We start from the raw sequence: 17,593 nt of genomic DNA on the forward strand, positions 1-17,593 counted from the left end.
TAATATTTAATTATATGTATATAATTTAATAAATTAATTTAATTTGAATTATAAATAATCGATAATATTGACTGAAGACTAAATGCACTTTGATTTGTAAAGCTGAGGTTTTTAACGCAAATTTTCAAAAAAAAATTGCCTAGATCAATAATTCGCAGTTATTAGCGTTAGCGTTTTGCGCGAAGATTGAACACATTGTTTCAAATACAAGTCAACGCATTTGCGACTAAATAATCATGGATTGAGTTGTATTTGAAACAATGTGTTCAATCTTCGCGATAAAACAATCGCGCGACTACAAATCGCAAGTAGAGTCCGGCGTTTAGAGTCAAACTTAGCCAATTGTTTATTTAATTCACAGCTACTTTGTTTATAAGAATTAAGCAACCTAACTATCGCCAGTTTGAAATTCAAGGTACAGATATAGTTTATGTGTAAAAGTTTGAGTAAATTTTAAACTTCAACAGAGCGGCTAATATATCTTTAAAAATTAAGTCCTAACGAGATCGGCTCGGAGCCGGTAGAGGGGAATTATAAAATCCGTGCACTCAAACAATGAAATTGATTCTTCAAACATATGCTGCGATTAGTATCTCCGGAACTTGTTGATGGATTTTGATGATTGTTTTTCTTTAATTTGCATGTACTTGTACGCTCGTAGAGTACATTATGTACATATATCCCCACCTAACATTACAAAATGTTAGGAGGAACCCCCCTTATCTCTCAGGGATATGAAAAATAGATGTGACCGATTCTCAGACCTACCGAATATACATATATATAATTTCATAAAAATCGGTCAAGCCGTCTCAGAGAAGTATGGCAACTAACAATGTGACAGAAGAATTTTATAGATGTGAATATATAGATGGCTATTAAAAAATAGGGGTTGTGATAGAAGGGTGAAAATTAAGGGTTGTATGTATTTTTAATGCTACATCATATAAAATTAAAATAGACAATTTTGTCAAAAAAAAAATAAAGAATATTGTCAGGGGGGCAACTCCCTTTATCACTTATGGTTATGAAAAACAGATTACAACATATTCTCCGTCCTACGGAATATACGTGTAAAATCTTCTTTCGGAGAAACTTTCTATATATAAAAATTTTGCATTGTTTCGTTTTTAACCTGTTATTGTTATTTATTTGTATATACCTATATCTCCCAGTGTACAATATTATCCCTGAGTTTTACAAATAATTGTTAAATATTTCAAAACCAAAGAACATGACAAAATTGTATATTAGTGTTAAACCATAACAATTAATTGTAAAAATATAAATAAGTTCATCTATTTTAAATATCAAAATTCTTAATTATTTTATGTTTATTAATCTAGGTACATTATCACTAACAATACGACAACTAAAAAAATAAACCATATAATAAGATCTTATATAACTCAAGATGATTTCATTTGTTCTCTGACACACTGTTTAAATCTTTTCCATACTGTCAACCTAGCTTGGGACTTAAACCTTCTACGCCTTCTATAATGCATCAATGCTTTCATTCTATTAAAATTAAGTTCATCACTTTGTCCAAACACAGTACACACTGTATTGACAAAATTCCCACTGACTTCAGCTCTTGTAAAAATTTTCACAGCTCTATGCAATTCATCTTTACTGATATTTTGATTGGTTTGTTTAACTAAATTAACAACCACAGCAAAGTTCTCCATATGATTTAAAAATCGGCAAAAAATGTAAAATTCGTCAAAAGTGATACCCCCCTTTTTCTCTATCATATCTTGAACTTTGTCTAAGAATACCTTATATTCATCTGAGTTTATATTATAAGAATATCTAACTAAAAGTTTAGCAAAATCTATTTCAGAAATCGTAGTGCTACCTTTCGAAAACTCATGGAATTCTGATTCAAGAACTTCAGTTTGCAGATTAACCAAGAAGTTTTTAAAATCTGCAAAATAAAGTTGTATATCACCTCTGGCTCCAAAAAAACAAATCTTAAGTGTAGTATTAATATTAACCTTACGTAGTCTTTTATCCAAAAATATATTTTTGGATTGCTTCCGATTCAAAGATTTCTCAAAAATTCTTTCAATTACCAAAAATTCATCATAAGTTATCGTACGGCTGCCATCTACATCAAACATATTAAACGCAACATCAACTTCTGATTGACGTTTTAACAGAATTGATAGGAGAAAAAGATACTCTGAATATGTAATAATTCCTCTCTCCTTTAAATTTCGGAAGAAAAATTTTGGTGCCGTGGCAGTTAGTAGGCATTCGCATCGGGTAAAATTTTTTGGAAAATATGAAAATATACATTGTTTTAAGTTATTTTCCCGAAAAAAATTTGCGGATTACTCATTCATTTAAATAAAAAACAACTTTAAAAATTGGGGTGCCGTGGCCGTTAGTAGGCATCCGCTATGAGAGAAATTTTTTGGAAAATACGAAAATATACATTATTTTAAACTATTCTCAAAAAAAAATTTTGCGGATTATCCATTAGTTTTCATAATAAAAGACTTTGAAAATTGGATTTTATACACTTTTTTAGACCGCCATATTGATAATTACATGTGACGTTGCTGGATGTTGCCAAATCTATAAAAAAATTTGGTTTTACAAGTAACAAATTTTGACGCATTTTTGTGGGGAAATGGACCTAACCTAACCAAACCTGGACCGTACGGGCATCGGTACAGGAGGGATTTTTCTCGATTTATCTTTGAAATCTAGGGATTTTTAAAGTGTGACATAATTTTTATATTTATTGCTAGTGCCACCTACTATGTAGTAATTAAACAATTCAAATTTAACAATGCAGTTTTCTTCAACTTTGTTTGCGTTTAATATTTTGTTACAAATTGACAGCTGACAATGACATTTTCTTATTTTTTTGTTAACATTGACAGCTGACAATGACATTTTCTTCTTTTTTTGTTGACATTGACAGCTGACAGTGACATTTTCTTTTTTTTTTGTTGACATTGACAGCTGGCAATGACAGTTTTTTTTGTTGACATTGACATCTGACAATGGCATTTTTTTCTTTTTTTGTTGACATTGACAGCTGACAAATGGTAATGTCAGTTCTTTCGTTTTTTTTGTTGACATTGACAGCTGACAAATGGTAATGACAGTTTCTTCTTTTTTTTGTCGACATTGACAGTGACATTTTTTTGTTAACACTGACAGCTGACAATGACAGTTTTTTTTGTTGACATTGACAGCTGAAAATGACATTTTCTTTTTTTTTTGTTGACATTGACAGCTGACAAATGGTAATGGCAGTTTCTTCGTTTTTTGTTGACATTGACAACTGACAAATGGTAATGACAGTTTCTTCGTTTTTTGTTGACATTGACAGCTGACAAATGGTAATGACAGTTTCTTCTTTTTTTTGTTGACATTGACATTTTCTTCTTTTTTGTTGACATTGACAGCTGACAATGACATTTTTTTCTTTTTTGTTAACATTGACAGCTGACAATGACATTTTCTTCTTTTTTTGTCGACATTGACAGCTGACAAATGGTAATGATAGTTTCTTCTTTTTTTTGTTGACATTGACAGCTGACAGTGATATTTTTTTCTTTTTTTTTGACATTGACAGCTGACAATGACATTTTCTTCTTTTTTTTGTTGACATTGGCAGCTGGCGAATGGTAATGGCAGTTTACATAATAAATGGCAGTTTACAATTAATAAACGGGCAGACTGCAATTGCGCGCAGCGGTCAGAAAGGAGGAAGACCTAACCCTTCGGTCCAAACCTAACTTACGGGTAATAGAGTGAGAGAACCGCAGGAGGTATTTGACCGCTGCGCGCAATCACAACCCACCCTAATAAACATAGTTTAATTTGTATCTCTCCACTGACCTCACCGTACATAAACGGCGACACTGTCTTTCTTTGCACTTAAACTGTTTTTTAATTAATCAAACACTTTGCAAACGTTGGATTAATTCTAAATCGCTTTTTTGTGTGATATTATTAATATCAAAATAAGAAGTTACATCCATTTTTCGATACTAAACGTGAATGACAACTAATCTTGTTTTGACAAATTTTCAAATTCCAAAGATATTTTGATTTACATCAATATTTGAAACAGAAAACCTTACGATAAAAATTGGCAACCTAGCACAGTCGTTGTCGAATGTCGATCTAAATGTCATAAACATTTTGTGATTTTGTGTTGTGAATTTGATTACTTGATTGCAAAAATGTTGACAGAGAGAATTTAAAATTTTGTTGGATTATAATATTTTCAATATAATCCAGTATTCTAATAAAAATAATGGACGTATACCGCACTAATATGGATTAATAAGATATAAATAAAAGGTCAGTACCTACAAATATAAAATATACACTTCTATTTGGGGAAAATATGTCTGAAATTAGTAAGGTTATGTATGAAAAAAACCAATTTTTAAAGTTGATTTTTATTTAAATGAATGAGTAATCCGCAAATTTTTTTCGGGAAAATAGCTTAAAACAATGTATATTTTCATATTTTCCAAAAAATTTTACCCGATGCGAATGCCTACTAACTGCAACGGCACCAAAAATTGGTTTTTTACATACATAACCTTACTAATTTCAGACATATTTTCCCCAAATAGAAGTGTATATTTTATATTTGTAGGTACTGACCTTTTATTTATATCTTATTAATCCATATTCATTATTCTTATTAATCCGTATAATTCATTATTTTTATTAGAATACTGGATTATATTGAAAATATTATAATCCAACAAAATTTTAAATTCTCTCTGTCAACATTTTTGCAATCAAGTAATCAAATTCACAATACAAAATCACAAAATGTTTATGACATTTAGATCGACATTCGACAACGACTGTGCTAGGTTGCCAATTTTTATCGTAAGGTTTTCTGTTTCAAATATTGATGTAATTTAAATAAATCAAAATATCTTTGGAATTTGAAAATTTGTCAAAACAAGATTAGTTGTCATTCACGTTTAGTATCGAAAAATGGATGTAACTTCTTATTTTGATATTAATAATATCACACAAAAAAAAACGATTTAGAATTAATCCAACATTTGCAAAGTGTTTGATTAATTAAAAAACAGTTTAAGTGCAAAGAAAGACAGTGTCGCCGTTTATGTACGGTGAGGTCAATGGAGAGATACAAATTAAACTATGTTTATTAGGGTGGGTTGTGATTGCGCGCAGCGGTCAAATACCTCCTGCGGTTCTCTCACTCTATTACCCGTAAGTTAGGTTTGGACCGAAGGGTTAGGTCTTCCTCATTTCTGACCGCTGCGCGCAATTGCAGTCTGCCCGTTTATTAATTGTAAACTGCCATTTATTATGTAAACTGCCATTACCATTTGCCAGCTGCCAATGTCAACAAAAAAAGAAGAAAATGTCATTGTCAGCTGTCAATGTCAACAAAAAAAGAAAAAAATATCACTGTCGGCTGTCAATGTCAACAAAAAAAAAAGAAGAATCTATCATTACCATTTGTCAGCTGTCAATGTCAACAAAAAAAGAAGAAAATGTCATTGTCAGCTGTCAATGTTAACAAAAAAGAAAAAAATGTCATTGTCAGCTGTCAATGTCAACAAAAAAGAAGAAAATGTCAATGTCAACAAAAAAAAGAAGAAACTGTCATTACCATTTGTCAGCTGTCAATGTCAACAAAAAACGAAGAAACTGTCATTACCATTTGTCAGCTGTCAATGTCAACAAAAACGAAGAAACTGCCATTACCATTTGTCAGCTGTCAATGTCAACAAAAAAAGAAGAAAATGTCATTGTCAGATGTCAATGTCAACAAAAAAAAACTGTCATTGTCAGCTGTCAGTGTTAACAAAAAAATGTCACTGTCAATGTCGACAAAAAAAAGAAGAAACTGTCATTACCATTTGTCAGCTGTCAATGTCAACAAAAAAACGAAAGAACGAAAGAACTGCCATTACCATTTGTCAGCTGTCAATGTCAACAAAAAAAAGAAGAAAATGCCATTGTCAGATGTCAATGTCAACAAAAAAAACTGTCATTGCCAGCTGTCAATGTCAACAAAAAAAGAAGAAAATGTCACTGTCAGCTGTCAATGTCAACAAAAAAAAAAAGAAGAAACTGTCATTACCTTTTGTCAGCTGTCAATGTCAACAAAAAAAGAAGAAAATGTCATTGTCAGCTGTCAATGTTAACAAAAAAATAAGAAAATGTCATTGTCAGCTGTCAATTTGTAACAAAACATTAAACGCCAACAAAGTTGCAGAAAACTGTATTGTTAAATTTGAATTGTTTAATTGCTGCATAGTAGGTGGCACTAGCAATAAATATAAAAATTATGTCACACTTTAAAAATCCCTAGATTTCAAAGATAAATCGAGAAAAATCCCTCCTGTACCGATGCCCGTACGGTCCAGGTTTGGTTAGGTTAGGTCCATTTCCCCACAAAAATGCGTCAAAATTTGTTACTTGTAAAACTAAAAATTTTTATAGATTTGGCAACATCCAGCAACGTCACATGTAATTATCAATATGGCGGTCTAAAAAAGTGTATAAAATCCAATTTTCAAAGTCTTTTATTATGAAAACTAATGGATAATCCGCAAAATTTTTTTTTGAGAATAGCTTAAAATAATGTATATTTTCGTATTTTCCAAAAAATTCCTCTCATAGCGGATGCCTACTAACGGCCACGGCACCGCATCGGTTTCTACTGAAGCGAATTTTAAAAATCTTTTTTCTCTGTAAGTTAGTTTTGTATTTTTGTTTGATTTCGATGAATTAAACATAAATGATGCTGGCAAAGTGATGATAAATGAAAATAATAGTTTCTTGTTACAGATACTTTTTAAATTCAGCAGCATATTAAATTGTTCCCTATTTGTTATAAGTTATGACAATATATTTAAACAATGTCAAATTTTTAATCTGTATAGGGCATTCCAAGACTTTGACATTTATCTCACCGATGGGAGTCAAACTGTCAAACATTGTATTTGTTTATATTTGTACCACATTGTGTTTCTTAAAATTTTTTAGCCCAGCTGTGGGTGAAAAATAGGTCGATTTCAGGATATAATTCAGGAATTTTTGAAACCTATCAGGTGTTGTAAAGGACGATGCCAGGAATAACTTCTACTAAAATGTAACCAAAAATTTTGTGCGCATTTTTATTTATGACGTTTTTCATTTGTTAAATTTGCCATTTTTAAAGATTTTTAATTTTGCAACTTAGGATATTTATTTTAGAGAAAAACTTTTAAATAGAAAATTGTAGTGAATTAAAAAACCTACAATTTGCGCTAAGGCAAGTTTAATTTCGTTAATTCATTTAATTAGAAGATTTAAAACAAAATAAAAATTTTCTACTGAAACTGAAGCCGAGATAATTGTTTTTATTTTCTTAAATCGTAGTGACTTTATTTATAACAATTAAGAAATTATTTCAGTCATTGACTACAGAAAGACTAATATTATCTTAAAATAAAAATTATTTTAAAATAAAATTACATTTAATTATTAAAAATTGTGATTTATTCAATCGGTTGCCCTTAGCAACTCATAATACATTGAATCACGGATTTTAAACCTAAATTTATAAAAAAAAAACCGCTTGGATTGACATGAAATTTGGCATACACATAGATAACATGTCAAGGAAGAAAAGTGATATTGGGCCGATGTGTGCTTTTGCCCTGGGGGTGAATTTTACCCCTTATGGAGGGTGAAAAATATACGTTCAAAGTAAGTCCGGAAATGGATAAACTAACGAATTCTAAGCAACTTTTGTTCTATAGCATTTTTTCACTAAGTTAATATTTTTCCAGTTATTTGCGAGTAAATACGTCGAATTCTTAACAAAAAAAAACACGTTTTTGCAAATATCTCAAAAAGTAAATATTTTATTGAAAAAAAAAACAGTCTTGCAAAAATATAGCCCATAAAAAAGTGAACAAAAATGGTGTATATTATGAGATCCCTAGACCCAGTAAAAGAAGAGTTCCAAGTAATAAAAAATAGGTTCATACTCGCTAAATTCTAAATCGAATATTTCGACGAGAAATAACCAAAAAAAACCCTTTTTGGAGAAAACTCATTACAACTTTTTTAAAGCTATTAAAAAAGCTTTATTTTTGTTTTTTTAAAAAGTTACTAGCATTAAAATTAAGGAATTTATGCTCAAAATAAAGTTGGTCCCATTTTTTTGGTAAAAAAATCGTGAAAATCACCCCCTAATTAGCATCTCAAATGTAATTAATCGTCACCACTTCACAAGTTGCTTTACTCGTGTACAGTCGGAAAAATGAAAGAATACCCATGAACGAACATATAAAACACGCTGTATTTTCCTGTCATCGTGTCACAAAGAAAATTGTCCAGTGCAAGTACATGTAACAATAATTATTACATGTACTTGCGCTGGCCAATTTTTTGTGTGACACGGTGACAGGAAAATACAGCGTGTTTTATATGTTCGTTCATGGGTATTCTTTCATTTTTCCTACTGTATGTATTGTTTATATGATCTGTAAGTTTCATCGGTTCAAAGTGCTTAGTGTTGAAGGGACTCTAGTTGAAAGGACTTGAACTAGTCAATAATCACGAGTGTATGCAAATTTTGACCAATAACCTTAACCAATTTTTGCCTTGCAGAAAAACAAAAAATTCAAAATATTCAGAAAAGCTAAACCTACATTTTTTTACCCTTTATGATTTCTGGTATCACGATTAAATTTTAAGTTATTTTGAAAAAAAGCATTTTTTTCAAAGTTAAAAATTAAAAAAAAATTTCTTTAAAACCAATTTTTTTTTTTAAATAAGCCATTTGAACCGATGATACTTACAGATCATATAAATATTATATAAGTAAAGTAACTTGTGAAGCGGTAACGATTAATTTGATTTAAGATGGTAATTAGGGGGTGACTTTCCCGAGTTTTTCTGACCAAGAAAAAAAAAGACCAACTTTATTTTGAGCGTAACTTGCTTACTTTTGATGCTAAAACCTTTTTTAAAAATCAAAAATTTAATAACTTAAAAACTTAATTTAATAAATTTAATAACTAAAAAAAAATGTAATGAGTTTTTTCCAAAAAGTGCATCGTTTCTTGGGTATTTAACGTTGAAATATTCACTTTGAAATTTGACGGATATGAACCTATTTTTTATTACTTAGAACTCTTCTGTTGCTGGGTCTACGGATCTCCTGCCTACATAATTTTTTCCACTTTTTTATGGGCTGTATTTTTGCTAAGAATCTTTTTTTCAACAAAATATTTACTTTTTGAGTTATTTCCAAAAAACCGCCAAAAAAACGTGTTTTTATTGTTGAAAAATTAACGTATTTACCAGCAAATATCTCGAAAAGTACCTATCAACGTAGCGAAAAAATGCTATAGAAAAAAAGTTACTTAGAATTAGTCAGTTTATTTATTTCCTGACTCATTTTGAACGTATATTTTTTCACCAACCATAAGGGGCGAAATTAACCCCCATGGCAAAAGCACACATCGGCCCAATATCACTTTTCTTCTTTTACATGTTATCTATGTCTATGCCAAATTTCATGTCAATCCAAGCGTTTCTTTAAAATTTGGAGCGAAAATCGTGATTCAATGTATTGCCCATCAGTTGCTAAGGGTAACCGATACAATAAATCACAATCGTAAAGAAAAATAAATCTCCACTCCACTTTAAAAATCATTTTGAATAATTAAGTGTAATTTTCTTTTAAAATATTAGTCAATGACTGTGAAATAACTTTTTATTTGTTATAAATAAAGTCACTACGATTTAAGAAAACAAAAACAATTATCTCGGCTTCAGTTGGTCGTAGTAAATTTTTATTTTGTTTTAAATGTTCGTTTTGTCTTCAGCAACAATAATGTCTAAGTTAGAAACTCATAGGATGTATAGAGGCCGCTTCGGTTCTAAATGTTTATAACGAAATTTGCCCCCTTATTTTCAAACCAAAAATAAGAGGTTGAAAAATGTTTTATGCATTTATTTACATCAGAATATGAAAATATAGGTCTTTAGACGGAGAGTCGGTCTAGGATTAACTCTCTACGATTTTTTCAAAAAGTTATAGCCTTTTACATTTGACCTCTGAAAAACAATTTATATTACCTAAGCAATAAGTTCACCAATCGGGCTTTACAAAAATTTCTGTTTGGAATTGAAAAATCTTCATTTTAAAGACTTATAGAATACACTTGCAAAAAACGGCCATTTTGGACCTTTCGCAGACTGTTTTGCAATAACGAATGAAAAACGTCATAAATAAAAAAGGGCACCAAGTTTTTGGTAACATTTCAGTAGAAGTTATTTCTGGCATCGTCCGTTACAACACCTGATAGGTTTCAAAAATTCCTGAATTATAACACGTTTTTTCACTCACTGCGGGGTATTTAACTTTATTAGTTTTTAGTTGATAATGTCAAATAAACGTCAAATTGAAAGGCAGTTTATCAGTTTGAGTGGTTGTAAAATAACGAATAGTTGTCAGTTTTTACTTTTTGCTAAAAAACCTTATCAAACCCAATTTAATTTGAAAACAGTTGTTAGTTAATTTTTTGATTTATCACTGATAAGTAGTCGAGGTCCGATGGGTTGACTAGCATCGGCTTCTTTTCACAGCGAATATTTCTTGTGATTTTTGTTGTTTGACGTTTGATTTTCTGGAAGAAAATTTGAAATAGACAAATCCTTGGCTACCGTTCGTGGTGATAAGACTTTTCGCCGCGAGTTGCTCCAAAATTAACAAAACTTGTTGTGCACGTTAAGTTGAGCATTGTTTCCAACTATTGTTTTTTTTGCTTTTGATTGATTTAGCTTTTGACTTTAGTTTAATTTTATTGAATTTTTGCTACTGTTGGACTTGAAGTTTTTCATTATGGGTGACACCCGGGGGGGGGACCTCCCCCTCCCTGATATTCCCCCTGATAAAGGTGGTATAAAGACATTAAATGATAATATGACAAAAACGCCAACAATTAAATACTCCCAGTATGATAATGTCTATTTTTTGTATGGAGTCCACTGAAAAAGTGGGATTCAACATTGGTAAAGTCAACAACATAAAAATAGCTAGGGACATCTTTAACTTGAGCTTAACAGATCTAAAAGGGATTAAAAATAAAGGTCTAAACAGAGTATGCATTGAATTTGTAGATAATAATTAAATTTGTAGATAATAAGACACTACTAGGAAAGGGTTATAAAATTTTTATACCCTACAATTTTGTTGCGTGTAAAGGCATTGTACGACAGATAGATATAGATAATAACGAAGATGAGCTGTTGAGATGCTGCAAAGCATATCAGGGTGTAGAAATACTAAATGCTAGACGTCTCACCAGAAAGGCTATTCACAAAGACAATGTATTCTATGAACCGACAGCTACGGCGCTCCTTACCTTTAGAGGGGTCAGACTACCGCGATCCATACGATTCTATGGATTGGAAAGATTAGTTAATGTATATGTGCCCCCTGTAACACAATGTTACAAGTGCCTTCGCTATGGCCATACTAGAAATAACTGCAAAAGTAAAGAAAAATGCTTTAACTGTGGAGAGGAAAAACACACGGAAGAAACACAACATTTTACATGCGTTACAAAGTGCTTTTACTGTAAACAGGAACACAAGTCTACATAAAAAATGTGTCCGGAATTTAACGGACAAAAAAATATCAAAGACATTATGGCATTTGAAAATATAACATATTATGATGCAAACGAAATAGTTAAAAAGCAATATGAAGTAAAAGCAGAGTACTATATTAATAAAGCTGAATTTCCACTTGTATGGGGAAACAAAACAATGGCAGATAATCCAGAGGTATATATTGAGTGTTCAATATATACCTCTGGATTCAATATACACAATATCAGAAAGAAGGACACAACATTTTACAGCCAATACAACTAAAAGAATATACCAACAAGCCCTGACTAAAAACCCAAATAAAAAAAAAGAATAATCCAAAAGGGTTATGACAGAAAAGCTCATGAAGAATGTCTAAACTTCCCCAATGGACAGCCAACAAGCCAAAAATCTTCACAGCCTATAACTTTCAGTCCACATTATGAATCTAACACACAGTAGCCTATAAGTGCACTTAAAAATTCTAACAAAAGTTCATTAACTCAAGAGGAGGAAATGAAACAAATTATCAATTATCTTTCAAACACTTCTGAAAATAACAGAAATACCATAAGAAATTTCCTTTGGCAAAACACCAGTCCAAGACCATCTTCAATGGGCCTGGCTGACTTATCTGACAATTAAAAACACAACAATGCACAAATTTAAAATAATACAATGGAACCTACGAAGCATCAATTCTAATAGAACAAATTTAATGAACTTAGTAGCACAGGAAAATCCAGACGTAGGTACTTTTACTAAATGAGACCTGGTTAAAAAATACTAAACAATTTACATTTAAATCTTTTAAAATTATTCGAGCTGATAGGGAGGACGGCTATGGAGGAGTGGCAATAGCCATTAGAAATAATATTTTACATGATAATGTCAAAATCGTTAGTACACAAAATATCCGATACATAATTGTTAAAATAGGTGAAGTATACATAACAACAGTGTACAGCAATTATGATATTCATGTGTAAATCATGAACTATTGTCTGACATATATAATAACTCACCATCAAACAAAACCATTATAATGTGAGATCTTAATGCACACCATCCTATCTGGGACAAATTTCCAACCAGCAGAGGTGGGAAAATTATTTTTGAGTTCATAATGAACAATGCCATGGTGATAATTAACCACGGATCCCCAACTCTTCTTCAAAATCCCAATAATCACTTGAGTGCAGTAGACTTAACAATAGTAAATAGTGATCTAGCCTTAAAAACTGTTACAGTCAAAATTACTGATTAACTTTAAATCATCTCAGGTACATGATTAAAGTATTTATAAGCTAGAACATTCGTTGTAATAAAAACACAATTTCATCCATTTGATTAAATATAAATAGCGTAAATTCATAAATTCGATTTGTAGGTATTTTTTGTTTTTTTATATTGTCATTGAAATTGGTCATTTACTCTATAGCTGACGTTTGTTTAAGTCTAGTTGAATAAATGGCGTTGACAATTCTTCCTTTTCGGATCCAATATGGTACCGCTTCTGGTTATCGTATTTTTGTTCGTTTTATGTTTTGACAGACTTTTAAATCTGTCAAATCAAAGTTCTATTTTTAAAAGAAGAATGTGACGTAGTTGGTCACTTAGCAGCTTGTAAAATCGAAATTGTTGATTGGAACGTCACCGCCGAATTTTTTTTAAACGTCTGATTTTTTTGAAAATAAGGATTTATCTGATCCATCCATTAATTTGGGATCTATAAATCAGACTTTCGCATAAACTAGTAATTATTGGAGTTAGCAAAATTGATTTTGAAGATATATTACTAGTTTAGTCCAATTTTTGGGATAACATACGGCTGTGGTGTCATTTCTTCGATTTGGTAAGTGATATTTGCGTATTGGGTGATCGATTATGTGTGACAACGAGTAAATTGTTCTAGATACGAATGAATGTTTGGTTTGAGGCCAGAAAACGGGTTTCTGTATCGAAGTTGTACTGAAGACACGTGATCCTCTGAAAGCTGGAAGAGCCCATCGATTTTGGGTAAGTTATGCTATATTACATCCCACCTCGGGGGGGTTTAAGGGGTACTTGTGAATTTTAATAGTGGGATTAATGCTTGTTTTGTTTTAGGGTTTTTCCAAGTGGTTTTTATTTTGGGGTTTGGATCTCAATAACTGGATTTCAGATGAGTTACTTTAATTATTTTGATTTGTAACCATTTCATTTGCTGATCTTTTTTTTTAATCTGTAGAATTTGATAATTTAGGTTGCGGAAATTTATTTGTATATTTTATTTGTTGAATTCAGGTATCTACATTAGGTTGGTTTTTTTAAATTTATTAGTATTTCCTTTTATAATTTCTTATGTACACGGCTCTTGATCGGATAGTCAATTGTTTATTTTCCGCTACGCGTACTCGACCTTACCATTCGCAGAGCTCTACGATTGCGTCTCGAGATTTATAAATTGCATTTTTTTTATATACGTTTATATATTTTTTTTGTTGCTACCCATATTTAGGTAATTTACCCAGTGATCAGGGGTCGTTGTTTGGTTCAGTTTGGTTAGTTTTAGTAGTTAGTTTAGTGTAATTTTTAAAGAAAGTGTTCAATATATTATGTGTTCAATTAAAGTGTCAAAGGTGTAGTATTATTCCGATTCTTTTGGCAAATTCGGGAATTTAGGTACACTGGATTGGTGTTTGGGGCATGAATTTGTCTGGCGCCCCCTTTAACAACAAAATAGTAAAATTGGGAATCCACCCCATCTCCACTGTATAAAAGCTAGCCCGCAACACCTGTGCTCTCACCTCCAACGAATTTTGTGTTGCGTTGTGAGGTGGTGGCATTTTTGGCGCCCAACGTGGTGGCGATCTTGAAGATCTTCTTCTTCTTTGACACTTGTGGAATATTGGACAATTTTTGAAGACTTGGAAGAATATTCGTCTGGGGATATTTGGTGAAGTGAAGTTTGTGTTATTGTGAAAGTGAAGTGAATGTGAAAGATGCCTCGTAAAATTAACGTGTATCGATTAAGCCAAGATGAACTCACGTATGAGTTGAAGATTAGAGGATGTGCTACTGGAACGGTGGAAGAGATGCGCCATGCACTGACTGCGGCACTTAGGTTGGAGAAGAGTGGAGACAGCATTAGCTACCCTCCGTATCCTTTTAATACTGAGGAGGATGTGTCTGCTTTGAACGTAAAACTCAATGAGCTCGATCCGATGATTTCTGCCTTTACTGGCACTACAGCTAGTAATGATTATAACAAGTTCACATCTAAATTACATTGTGTGTTGAATAGACTGGAGCATATACCGAAAGGTACCGAAGAGAGACCAGCATTACTGTCAAGAGTATTTGACTTATTGGGTCGTCTGCAGTCAAGAGCCGAAGAATTGGAGAGAACTATGAGTGTACCAGTCCATCTGAGTTTGCTGGCTGACCAAACTGAAAATCTACATATAGAGGGCGTACCAGCACATACATCAAGCCCGATAGCTTCAAGGGTTCCATGTACATCTTCTCAAATTCAGTGCATACCTCCCTCAAAATGGAACTTGAAGTTTTCTGGTGACCGGAAGGGCACATCGATAAGCGCGTTTCTCGAAAGAGTAGAAGAACTTAGAATGGCGAGACATATCACGAAAGAGACTCTTCTGGAATCTGGCATAGATTTGTTTGATGGCAGGGCATATCAATTCTATTTGGCTTATAGAAACCAGGTCGCTAATTGGGATGAATTTGTAGAGCTCTTAAAAGAAGAATATTTGTCTCATGATTACAACGAAAAATTGTTTGATGAAATTCGTAGACGCACTCAAGGACCTGATGAATCGATTGGAGTTTATCTAGCAGTGATGGCTGGCTATTTTAGGAGATTGACTTGCCCTATTGATGAACCGACCAAATTAAAGATATTAATGAAAAATATTGCACCATATTACCAGACACAGTTGGCGTTATTAGAAGTTGATTCTATTGCAAAGCTTCGTGAATATGGAAAAAAATTAGAAGCCAGGAAGGAAGCAGTTGAAAGCTATGTTCCACCTAGCAGACGAATTGGCAATGTTTTAGAACCAGATTTAGGTTATGTAGCGGTCGACTCGTCTAGCAGCGTTAGTGTGGATAGTTGTCAGGATCAGTCGACTACATCAAGTGTAGTTCGTGGTGAAGTGAAAAACGCAAGACCTCCGAAAGATATCGTTTGCTACAGATGTAATAAACCAGGACACCGAGCTATTGGTTGCACGGCACCAAGGACGACGCGTTGTTTTAAGTGCAAAAAGGAGGGCTACACCGTTAAGACATGTCCTGATTGTTCAAAACTACGACCTTCGGAAAACTAGTTCCACTGCCTTTGACTGATCGAGAAAAAAGCAGTGGAAATGATGAAACCTCGATCGACAAAATACAAGTACTATTAGATTTTGTTTTAGAAAATGCTGTTGGTGACGAGAGACCATACCTGACTGTTGATATACTTGGAAAATCTGTTTTAGGATTGCTGGATTCTGGAGCAAGTAGGACGGTGTTGGGGAGTAAAGGATTAACTATGATTAGAGAGTTAGGTCTGCCCATGGATAACAATCGCCCAAATAGCTGCACAGTGGCAAATGGTGTTAGTTGTCGCAGTGTCGGCATGGTGGAATTGCCTGTTAAGTTGAGGGGTAGATTTAGATTGATTGAGGCTATGGTGATTCCAGACTTACCGCACCTGTTAATTTTGGGAGCTGACTTCTGGCGTATTATAGGTATAGTTCCGGACTTGCGTAGGAAGGAGTGGTGTTTTTCTAGTGAACCGGTGTTAGTCAACTCTATCGACCAGATGAGTGGACAGACGCGACTTAGTTCTTTCGAAAAGAGCAGATTACAGTCAGTTATTGATAGGAATATGGTACTTATGGGAAACGAACTTGGTTGTACAAATGTGGCAGAGCATACGATTGTCACGAATAGTCAACCCATTAAACAACGCTATTACAGAGTCAACCCTGTTGTCCAGGAGCAAATTGATAAGGAGCTTAATGAGATGTTGAAGTTAGGGATAGTTGAAGCTTCTAACAGGCCTTGGTCTTCGCCAATACTTTTGGTCAAGAAGAAAGATGGCTCTTATAGGTTTTGTGTTGACTACCGCAAATTAAACTCAGTGACAGTTAGAGACAGTTACCCATTGCCACTTTCTGATACTTTGGATAAGCTTCGAAATGCCAACTATTTGTCAAGTCTTGATGTGAAATCGGCTTACTGGCAGGTGCCAATGGCTGAAACATCCAAGCAATTTACGGCATTTACAGTACCGAACCGTGGGCTTTTTCAATTCAAAAGGATGCCATTTGGTTTGCATAATGCCCCTGCTACCTGGCAGAGACTTATTGACAATGTGTTGGGTCATGATCTGGAACCACATGTCTTTGTATATCTTGATGATGTGGTTATAGTAAGTCAAAGTTTGGAACAACATCTGGCCATATTGGAGGAGGTGTTTCGGCGATTAAGGGAAGCTAACATCACGGTCAGCCTTGATAAGTGTCAGTTTTGTAGACCGCAGATGAAATACCTTGGGTACGTTATAGATCGGAATGGGTTACATGTAGATCCAGAAAAGGTCAGGGCAATGTTGGAGATAGCAACTCCAAATAACGCTACTGAAGTGCGTCGTATAGTTGGAACATTTTCGTGCTACCGAAGATTTGTACCAGATTTTTCAACCATTATTGCCCCAATAACAGCGCTGGTAAGGAAAAAAGCAAAGTTTCTATGGACCGAAGAGTGTAGCAGATCTTTCAGAAAGATCAAGGAATGTTTGGTAGCCGCACCAGTTTTAACATGTCCAGATTATACCAAGCCATTTACGGTTCAGACAGATGCGTCAGGTTATGGGATTGGAGCAGTTCTGGTGCAACCGCATGAAGATGGTGATAGAGTGGTGTCTTATCTTAGCCGTTCCTTAACTCGCCAAGAGCGCAATTACACTACTACA

The 17,593-nt window shown here is 33.2% G+C and overlaps 1 protein-coding gene across 3 annotated transcripts in view; it reads right to left on the minus strand.

Annotated features, from left to right (window-relative positions):
• Window positions 1–17,593, minus strand: part of LOC114343004 (SCAN domain-containing protein 3-like) — a 404,642-nt gene that overhangs the window by 166,158 nt on the left and 220,891 nt on the right. The window contains exon 1 of one of the 3 annotated variants that reach the window (XM_050658106.1): window positions 4,645–4,785. The exons of 1 other annotated variant lie outside the window; for it this stretch is intronic. The gene's annotated coding sequence lies outside the window, so the exon portion shown is untranslated. Of the gene's footprint in view, window positions 1–2,005; window positions 2,142–4,644; window positions 4,786–17,593 lie in introns of those variants that run through there. One more of the 3 variants, XM_050658108.1, reaches the window with a different exon arrangement.

The sequence above is a fragment of the Diabrotica virgifera genome, chromosome 8 (genome assembly GCF_917563875.1).
Source record: "Diabrotica virgifera virgifera chromosome 8, PGI_DIABVI_V3a".
Lineage (NCBI taxonomy): Eukaryota > Metazoa > Arthropoda > Insecta > Coleoptera > Chrysomelidae > Diabrotica > Diabrotica virgifera.